Raw genomic sequence first — 10,318 nt, 5'->3', positions numbered from 1 at the left:
CTGATGAGTAGACATATGTGGGACATGCTTAGTTGGCATGAGCAGCTGTGTATGTGGGATGCCGTTATTGTAATCAAACATTATCAATGTTCCTCATTCTACTGTCCTCCAACACCTTCGTCCTCCATTGAAGCTGTCAACCACATCTCCTTTGTGTCCTTCAGCTCGCACCTCCACCATCTTCTTTGTGTTCCTCCGTCTTTATTGTCCTCCTTTGTCTTTCAGGCAGCTTCGCCGCCGTATTCACGAAAACCCTAACAAAAATGGGGAAAGAAGGGCATGGTTAACCCCAAATGGTAAGGTTTATCTGCCTACTCCATTGAACATGTTCGTGAGCTTCAAAATCTCCATTGAAAGTCTTTGAATTCCATGGATGAAGGTGAGGAAAGGGAAGAAGAAGAGCAACTAGTGAAATAGATGGATGCCAAAAGAAGACCAATTTACAAATATATCAAAATTTCGTCATGAATCCAGATTTTATTTCAAAATTAAGGGAAATAGACTTTAATCCCTCGATCTTCACTATGGGTACACTTGAATTTGCGAACAAGATGCAGATCTTCACTTGTATGTTAACGGTGAAATTTAACTTCGTCATCTTTTCTTTTGCACTACTTGTACAGCTGGACATAGTTAGAAACACCTCACAATATGTAAAACCACTCATACCCCCGGAAATTACTGTATTACCCCCATGAAAAACGAATGTTGTTAATCAATAGGAGAAACAGGGAATTACTCATTAGAAAGAATAAAAGGCACTCTAAACATGATACTAGAGAGCAATAAATAGCATCCTAACATGATACTAGGAATTAAACAAATCTAAGCACGCTTTCTACATTGAAATAAAATAGGGAGTTAGCTAATTACTTATTTTGAAGCCTCGTACCTCTTTATAATAACAAAATACAAATGTTAGTAAACTTCAATGAAATAATAAAATTAAAGAATTAAATTAAATAATTGAAAGAAAGAGTTAAAAAGTTTAGACTGGATTCGGGACCAAACCCTTAGAAATTATAAACCTTTCAGGTCTAGGGCGAAGGCAACTTCGAACTTGGCTAGGTGTTTCTAGATCTAACAAGTGCGGTATTGTGTTTGTAAAAGGGTTAGTTTAGAAAGAGAGAGAGAAATAAAACTATAATGCTTAAGAGAGAAGAGAGAGAGATTAGGTGATTCCAGATTGATTATTGATTGTAGATGAATAAAAACGGAGGTCCAGGACCCTATTTATAGGAAAACAGTCCGAAAATTGATTGAAAAATAGTCAGAATTTGAAAAGGAATAAAACTCCACGCTGTTGCCAGAAATTCGACCTTGTCGCCAGACGACAAGACTGTCACCAGGCGACAAGCCTTGTCGCAGGCTTGTCATTTTGCGACAAAGACAGTTTTTTGCAAATTTTGTTTTTATCATATCTTTTGATCCAGAAGCCTAAATAAGACATATAATATGTCGTTGGAAAGATAATCAAGTATACTTTCCATTCAATTAGAACCAGATTAAAATATTTTGTAGATAAAAAGATATGGCCGAAATAGTGAAAGGGTGTCAGTTTTGGATAGAGTTTTGTATTCCTTTCATATCTTTTTCGTTATAGCTCAGAATTAATATTATAATATATCATTGGAAAAATAATTTCAAGATCTATCCAACCATATAAAATTTGGATTAAGATTATGAGGCACGAAAATAAAATCTGACTATCTTTGAACATCTTTAAATCCAAATAAAATTAGGAGTTTAAAAAGAAAAAATATACTTTAATAATCCCAACTATGGGCGATTTACCTACAACAATCCCAACTAAAGTTTATTTTTTAACAATCCTAACTATTAGATCAGTTTTCCTTCAGTAGTCCTAAAAACCGGTTACCTGCTAAAAGGGTAATTTTTTTTTGTTTTTTAAATGCCACATGTCAACACATGATTGGCTTAATTAAAAAAAAACCAAAAAATAAAGAAAAAAAAAACAGAAATTGAATTCAACCAACCCAGCCAACCGCCGCCGTTCCCAGCCACCAACAACCAATCAGAACTGGCTGACCACCTCCCTAGCCTCCCGAAAATGACCGGTCGGCCCTCTCTACCCTTGAAACATACACCCCCGATCGATCCCAACCCCCTAAACCACTCTCCTCCCTTACAACTCCTTCGTCGGAAAATTGATTTAAACAAAACCACCAGCAGGCCCTCCTAACCCCCAACACCACCAGCCACGGTCCACCCCACACCAACCCCAAACTACTCGCGTCGCCGCCTGGTCGCCGCAACAACAGCAGCAGCAATCGTAGCAACAACAGCAGCAGTAGTCGCATCAAACCCAAAACCACGATCCTCGAAAAATCAATTCGACCTCCACTAACCACATTTTACATTAATTTCGACCCACCAATTACAGCAGCAACATGAAACTAACCCCTCCCTTCGCGGCGCAACCTCCACCACCCAATAATTAACGGGAATGCCGCAACTCCACCACCCAATAATCAACACGAACGCCGCAACCAACGCCAACGCCGGTTTCTGGGGTTAGAGCAGGCCGGCCGGCCGTTTTCAGGGGTAAGGGGAGGCGGCCAGCTGTTTCCGATGGGATATGGTTTGGCCCTTGGGTTTCACGATGGTGGCTGTTAAGGGTTTTTGGTTTTTGTTTTTTTTTTCCTTTTTTTTTTATTTTGTTTATTTTAGACCAATCACGTGCTGACACGTGTATTGGTTACCTGCTACAACAAGTCATTGACTTGATGTTGACCGGTTGGGTCTGTTGGAGGAAAACTCAGGTCATAGTTAGGATTGTTAAAAAATAAACTTTAGTTGGGATTGTTGTAGGTAAATCGCCCATAGTTGGGATTATTAAAGTGTATTTTTCCCTTTAAAAATGGAAAGTTTTATTCAAATTCAAACTCTATGATTATAACTTTTCAAAAAAGGATAATTAAGATATTTTAGAATCTTATAGAAGATTCTAATTAATCCTAATTAGTTTAGGAATAGGATTAAACCTTTGGACCCTCCTCATGATCATTGGGTCGTAGGTAAAGTACGGTTTGAGCCCAATCTAGTATTTTTGCCATAACTTCCTCATTATTCATCGGAATTGGGCTTATAATATATCGTTGGAAAGGTCTTTTAGAACCTCATCCAACTACACCATTATTGGACCCTTATCATGGACCAAACTAAATTGGATTGGACGTTTTCATAAAACAGGGTGGGTTTTCGAAAACAGAAAGAAATATTTTAATAAACAACTAACCACGACACTAGACTTTTCATTCTTTCACTTCATTCGATTATGAATCGATGCGAAAGGTATTCATCGCTGGGTTTGGTTTTGGGGAGACACAAATGGGTGTCTACAGTTAATAATCAAAATCAATGGGTATTCAAAACCCCCAAATTAATTGATAAAAGAACCCTAAAAATCAAGTCTTTTTAAACTTTAAAACCCTAACTTAAAGAACCATAAAATCTTAAAATTAAAACCCAAATAAATAATATGAAATTACACTTTTTAATCATTAAATTAATACATGATTTTGATACCAATTAAAACAATTTGGAACAATAAAAACCAAGATCAATCAAAATAACAAAGTAAGAAAATAAAGAGGAAAGAGAGAAAGAGGGTATCACTGTGGTGGCCGGTTGGTGGACGCCGGCTGGAGGTCGTCGGCGTGGCGGCAGTAGGCGGTGGGGGCAGCAGCAACAAGTCCTCCATGAATTCTCCCTTTGGCTTTCACGTAAGAAATAAAGAAAAGGAAAAGAAGAGTAAGGGGAAAAATAACAAAAGAAAAGGAAAAGAAGAAAAGAAAAGTGGAAAAGAAAAGGAAAAAGAAAATAAGGAGGAAACTAACTTTTTGACTTATTGACTTTTGTGAGGAAAAATTTTGGAAATAGATGGAGTATTTATAATGTAGGGTAGGTTAGGGTAAGTTTTGGGCCTCATAAATTGTGGACTTGAATAATAAAATAGGTAGCCCAAAATACAAAAATAGAATAATTGGGTTTATTATGAAGGGTATATTTGGATTAAATGTTTGTTGACCCAATTATTAATACTTGTTTTATTTATAAACTACTCCCTTTGTTTTTAAATACTTGCTCCATTTATATTTTTTGCACTATTCACTTGTCATACTTTAACTAATATTTGTGATTTATACATAATAAAAAATATAGTCTTGTGGGTACTTGTTGGAATCATCTCAATGAATAGATTATTAATTTCAATTGTTAGAATTTACACTTATTGATAATTAAAGATATTAGTGTTCAAAGATTAGCATCAGCATGCGTGTCCAAGAGAAATGGAGCAAGTATTTTAAAACGGAGGGAGTAATATTTAAAATATTTTGACCCAAAATATATTTTATAATTAAGTAAATAATATATAAAAATACATTAAAAATACGGGGTATTACAGTATTATTATAGGGATCAACTATTTATAACTTTACAAAGTATTAAAAGTTGGCGAGTAACTTTACATGTTAATCTTGTTGGACATTTCGTACTCTTCTAGAGTTTTTTATATAATCATGGAACATAAAAATTTTACTAAAAGTGATTTATTCTAGAAATGTAATGGGATTTATCACTTCCTCAAATTTGTCATTGTCAATAGTGTCTCCTTTTCTTTTCAAAGGTATTTAATTATTTTTGGAATCTATTAATCTATCACGCTTCATGTGTGCTATAAGTTCATCAGCAATTGATTTTGTCCTTCTGGTCTGGGACATCAATTTTAATCAGAGCATTTACAACTTATTTATGATCAATGACATGTATTTGTTTACATCTCCAGAATGGTATCATTTCAAAATATTTAGTTAACAAGTGGCCACTTCTATTAAATTAATCGTTGATATTTAAGTTGATGTATGTACCAAATTGAATTGACAATCAATACATTCCATTAAATATGTGCTAAGGTTACAAAATAATGTACAATTTCCCCCTAATCCTTGCATATGGGGCATGAAATGAATTCAACCACCTTTAAAATTATTCCACATTTTAAGGCAGAAATTCTTTTAGCAATGCATGTATCAAGCTGTGGACACTCATTTGTGTCTCCCCAAAACCAAACCCAGTGATGAATACCTTTCGCGTCGAACCATAATCGAATGAAGTGAAAGTGTGAAAAGACTAGAGTTGCGGTTAGTTTTTATTAAAAATCTTTCTTTCTGTTTTTTGAAAACCAACTCTATTTTATGAAAATAGCCAATCCAGTTTAGTTTGGTCCATGATAAGGGTCCAATAATAGTGTAGTTGTATAGGGCTCGAAAAGAGTTTTCCAACGATATATTATAAGCCCAATTCCGATGAATAATGAGAAAGTTATGGCCAAATTACTAAACTGGGCCCGGTTTGATCTTTACATACGGCCCAATGATCTAGAGGAATGCCTATTATTATTCCTAAAGCTAGTAGGATTGATTATAGTCTTCTAGAAACTTCTAGAAGGTTCTTTTCATATCCTAGTGGAATTAGGATTGATAATTATGTATACGATTTTTATTTGGAAAAAATAATGTTTTATATGAAATTACTATTATAGCCTTCATACAGACTTTACGACTCAATTTTATTGATAAGTGGACTCCGTGCTGAAAGCGTGTTAAAAATCCAAGTTGTCGCAAAACGACAAGCTTGTCGTCTGGCGACAGTCTTGTCGTCTGGCGACAGTCTTGTCTTCTGGCGACAAGATGAGTTTCTGGCGACAACGTGGAGTTTTATTCCTCTTCGAATTCTGACTGTTTTTCAATCGATTTCCGGACTATTTTCCTATAAATAGGGTCCTTGGATCCTCGTTTTCACTCATTCACAATCATCAACTCTCGATTCTAATTCTCTCATCCCTCTCTCTAGCTAGCTTTTACTAAATACAATACCGCACTCACAAGACTTAGAAACACCTAGCCAAGTTCGTTCAAAATTACCTTCGCCCTAGACGTGAAAGGTTTATAAATTCTGAGGGTTTAGTCCCAAATCCAGTCTAAACTTTTTAACTCTTTCTTTCAATTATTTAATTTAATTCTTTAATTTTATTATTTCATTGAAGTTTACTAACGTGTGTATTTTGTTATTAAAAAGAGGTATGAGGCTTCAAAGTAAGTAATTAGCTAACTCCCTATTTTATTTCATAGTAGAAAGCATGCTTAGATTGTTTTAATATTCCTAGTGTCATGTTAGGATGTTATTTATTGCTTTCTAGTTTCATGTTTAGAGTGCCTTTTATTATTTCTAATAGCATGATAGTATCATGTTAGGTTTAAAGCTTTAATCTTTAATGTTTAGTGACATGCTAGGATTTGTTATTAATCTTGTTAGTATCATGCCTAGGATCTTGCTATTATTATTAAGCTTTATTATGCCTTATTGTGATTATCATTATAATTATGATTATTATTATGCTGCTTGATATTATATATTTATTGTTATTGCTTTATCACGCCTTTTATGCTTGTTTAAAGGGAATTTGTACTTGCAATCACGATTATTAAGATAATTAATAATTAGGTTTAGGCTAATATGATTTTAATTCAAGTGATCGCCAATAATAGTTTTATTTGTGCATTAATATTCAACCAACATAGATTAAACTGGATTAGGGTTAATATAATGATTGCATGTTAGTCAAAAAGCGCACATAAATACGAGTAGAATAAAGTAGAGGCCTATTTTATAGGGCGAGTTCCTTCTTTTGTAGATTGGATTCGTACTCTCATCCCCGAACCCTATTTGGTTCTAGACCTATTGGAGTTGACGATCTTATGGATCGTTAAGGGGTATAACCTTCACCTCGTGAACGGTTTATAAGGTCCTAAAACTTGTTGGTGACTCTTTTGCTCTCTTTTCTTTCCCTTTGGACGCCACCATACTTTAGTGTATGATCACAGTGGGGTTCAAGCTTGGGGTAAGTGCTTGAAATATTCCCTACACAAGCGTATAATAAAATTATTCTTATAAACTCTAGCTTACTCGTAACTCTTGCCCATTTATATTAATCTCTTATAAGTATGGGCATAATAAAAAAAATATTTTTAGGTAAGTTGCTCACAACGTAAATTTCTTAATTTGATTAATAATAAATATATTAATCTGTAAATTTGTAGCTACCTAAAAAAAAAAAAAAAAAAAAAAAAAAAAAGAAAGAAAAAAGAAAACAACTACTAAAAAGTTTGATCAAAATATCCCTATCAAGTATCAATTACATACGAGTATAAGGTAAATTTACATCTATTGTGTCTATACATCCGGAAAATAACAATGCAAATCTAAAATCAATTCAATTTCTTTTTTTACTGAAATGCTTAATGGTGATGTTTCTTCGATCCAAAAAAAAAAATGCTTAATGATGATTATTTTTATTCAAGTTTCCATCTACATGGAATTTATGTTCTTCGTTTATTTTATTTTTTTCCACTCCCTTTTGGTGTGTTTGGTTATGATTTTTTTTTCCCTCTTTTTTTATTGAATATTTACAAGCAACATAATGAGTTTTTACCAAGTTTTAACTTCGACAAATTTGTTGCATTTGATTGTGGGTAGTGTATGTTTTCAATCATTCTTAAATATGGGTGCTTAATTATTAGATTTTGGAGTATGATTAATCATTAGTGTTTTTTCTTAACTTGATTATGAGTACATAATTTCAATAATATATACTTTGTTCATTTAAAAAAAAAAAGTTGTGTTGTTTACTCTAAATAATTATTTAATTTTAACTATTGTTTTTCTATATATAAATATATCTATTACTAATGCAATATGTGTTCTTATCTCTTAATTTATGAGATACAAGTTTAAATATATCCATGTCACTAGGTGGTAGGTTTACTTCCTCCGTTAATGGTTATTTACAACAAAGAAATATTTTATATCTCACAAATAATTCCCCTTTGTTGCAAATAACCATTAACGGAGGAAGTATTAGAAACTAGAATAGCCCCATGCGATGCACGTAATATAGTTTTGTAGGTTTCAATAAGTGTTATAGTTTGACCAAACATGCATGTTGACTGTTGAGACATGACTTTTACCATTAATTTATCTAATTATATATTAGTAAAATTATAGGAAAATTTATATTATGAAAGTATTCATTATAACGAATCCAACAATATATTATACAATAACATTTATTTTTTTTATATATATTTGTAAATTAATCAAGTCAAAGTCATTATGCGAGTAGTGAAAAAAGTTAAACTATAACACTTCTGAAAACACAGAGGGAGTACCTCATATGAGAAAAAATATAAAGACATAACCATTATTAGTTGTAAATGCTAAATCTATATAATTGATTTTGAAGAAGAGCAAACTAAACATGAATTTAAGCATATACGAAATATTAACTTGTACTATACACAATTTTAAGCTAATAAGAAATGATTTTAAAGTTGACATATAAGGAAAATAGAAAAAAAATATATACAGATAGTTGGTAATAGAAAAAAGTATTTTGTTCGATGAAGCACAAGGGAAAGATACATTAAATACAGATAGTTGGTAATAGAAAAAAATAATAATAAAGTGTATAGATAAAATGAGAGGAAGAGAAATCAAATTTGAAACCAAAGAAAATATGATGACGCCAGATTTTAGGAAAAATTGTAAATAATTACCCCTCAAATCACCTAAAATTGATTTTACCACTTTTTTTTTTTTTTGTTTATTTTAAATAACCACCCCTTAATGTAAAAAATTTTAGAAATCACCACCCCTTAACTGAAAGTTTAATTATTAATAATTAAAACATTGATTTTCATGTCAAAACTTGGTATACCAAATTTTTGGGGATCACTTTGGCTTTAGGGGTTCAATTTGAGGTCAAAATTGAAGAAAAAAATTATTGAAAAATTCATCATTTTGCATGTTAAAAATTACCTCGATCTGCGTAAAACTCGCAAAATAAGGCATTTTTGATAATTTTTTAGGTGTTTTGATATCAAATCAGGATCATAGGGGCAAAGTGACCCCTAAAACCATAGTAATCCAATTTTTTACACGAAAATCAATAACGTTTAGTTAAGTAGTGGTAATTTCTAATTTTTTTTTAGTTTCAGGAGTGGGTATTTAAAATAAATAAAAAAAAAGGGTGGTAAAATCAATGTTAGGTGATTTATTAATGATTTTTCCTAGATTTTATTTAGGTGGGAAATTTTTCTTATGAAGCTGACATGTGGAATCTGATGTCATTCAGCGATTGCTACTTTAATAATATTTATTATTTATTATAGAAACGAAGCAGAAGAATAAAAAATAAACTAATTTATTGTGCAAATTATCAATTGTATTCACGTAACTCAAGAAATTCTAAAATATTATAAAAAACAGGGGTGACTACATACCTAATCACAGATGAATTATATATGTATCGTAATTTAACTAATCGATCAATTATTTGGAGCTTTAGTGCTGATAACGTGTTGGAAATAAAGAGATTAAGAGTGAAATTGGAGAGTGATATATATATATATATATATATATATATATATATATAACTCAAGATGAAATATAACAATCCAATTCATCAAATTGATCCTACGTGCATATTAATGATTATCATAATTAAAAAAAAACTAAAAAAATTTAAAAAATGTGTTGATCCTACGCTATTTCTAAGTAAAAAAAACCTAAAAATTAATCTTTTTTTACAAAAATAATCCTTATGACCTACGTGCATATGATTATTATTTCTAAGAAAAAAAAACTTAATTAGGAAAAAGATAATAATGATTACAATTTTTTAATAATGATAAAATTTAAGTTAGGAAAAAGATATGAATTGTTTTAATTAGCTTATGATTTGTTATTATTATAAATAGGCATCAATTTAATCCATGCACCACCAAAGAATCACACAATACTTCATACAAAGCAATTTAGAATTATATATTGTGGTTTAAGAAAATGTACGTCTAATTTCTTAAACTCAATTTTTTTTTTTTTCAAATTGTAGTTACTGGTAATATTATTTTTTACTACTTTGTTTCATTGCATTGTTTCTTAGGTCTAATTCGACGATTCAAGAACTTAATTCTTCTAAAAATGATTGGAAAATTAAAGTACGCATATCAAGGCTTTATGATGTTTTGAACTTTAGGAAACATAATAGTTGGATTAGTTTGGACATGATTTTAATTGACGAAGTGGTATGCCTTTAATTTTATTTTTTTTAATTTGATCATACTTATCGTTCTAAATTCATTGAATATAATAATGTATAATTCTTTTATGAAAATTTATTGTGTTACTTACTATATTATTTTAACTTACAATATTTTTTGCATATGTAGGGTGA

The sequence above is a fragment of the Chenopodium album genome, chromosome 3, assembly GCF_948465745.1.
Source record: "Chenopodium album chromosome 3, dcCheAlbu1.1, whole genome shotgun sequence".
NCBI classification, from domain to species: domain Eukaryota; kingdom Viridiplantae; phylum Streptophyta; class Magnoliopsida; order Caryophyllales; family Amaranthaceae; genus Chenopodium; species Chenopodium album.
The sequence above is the reverse complement of the archived record's forward strand: the minus strand, read 5'-3'. Positions refer to the sequence as shown.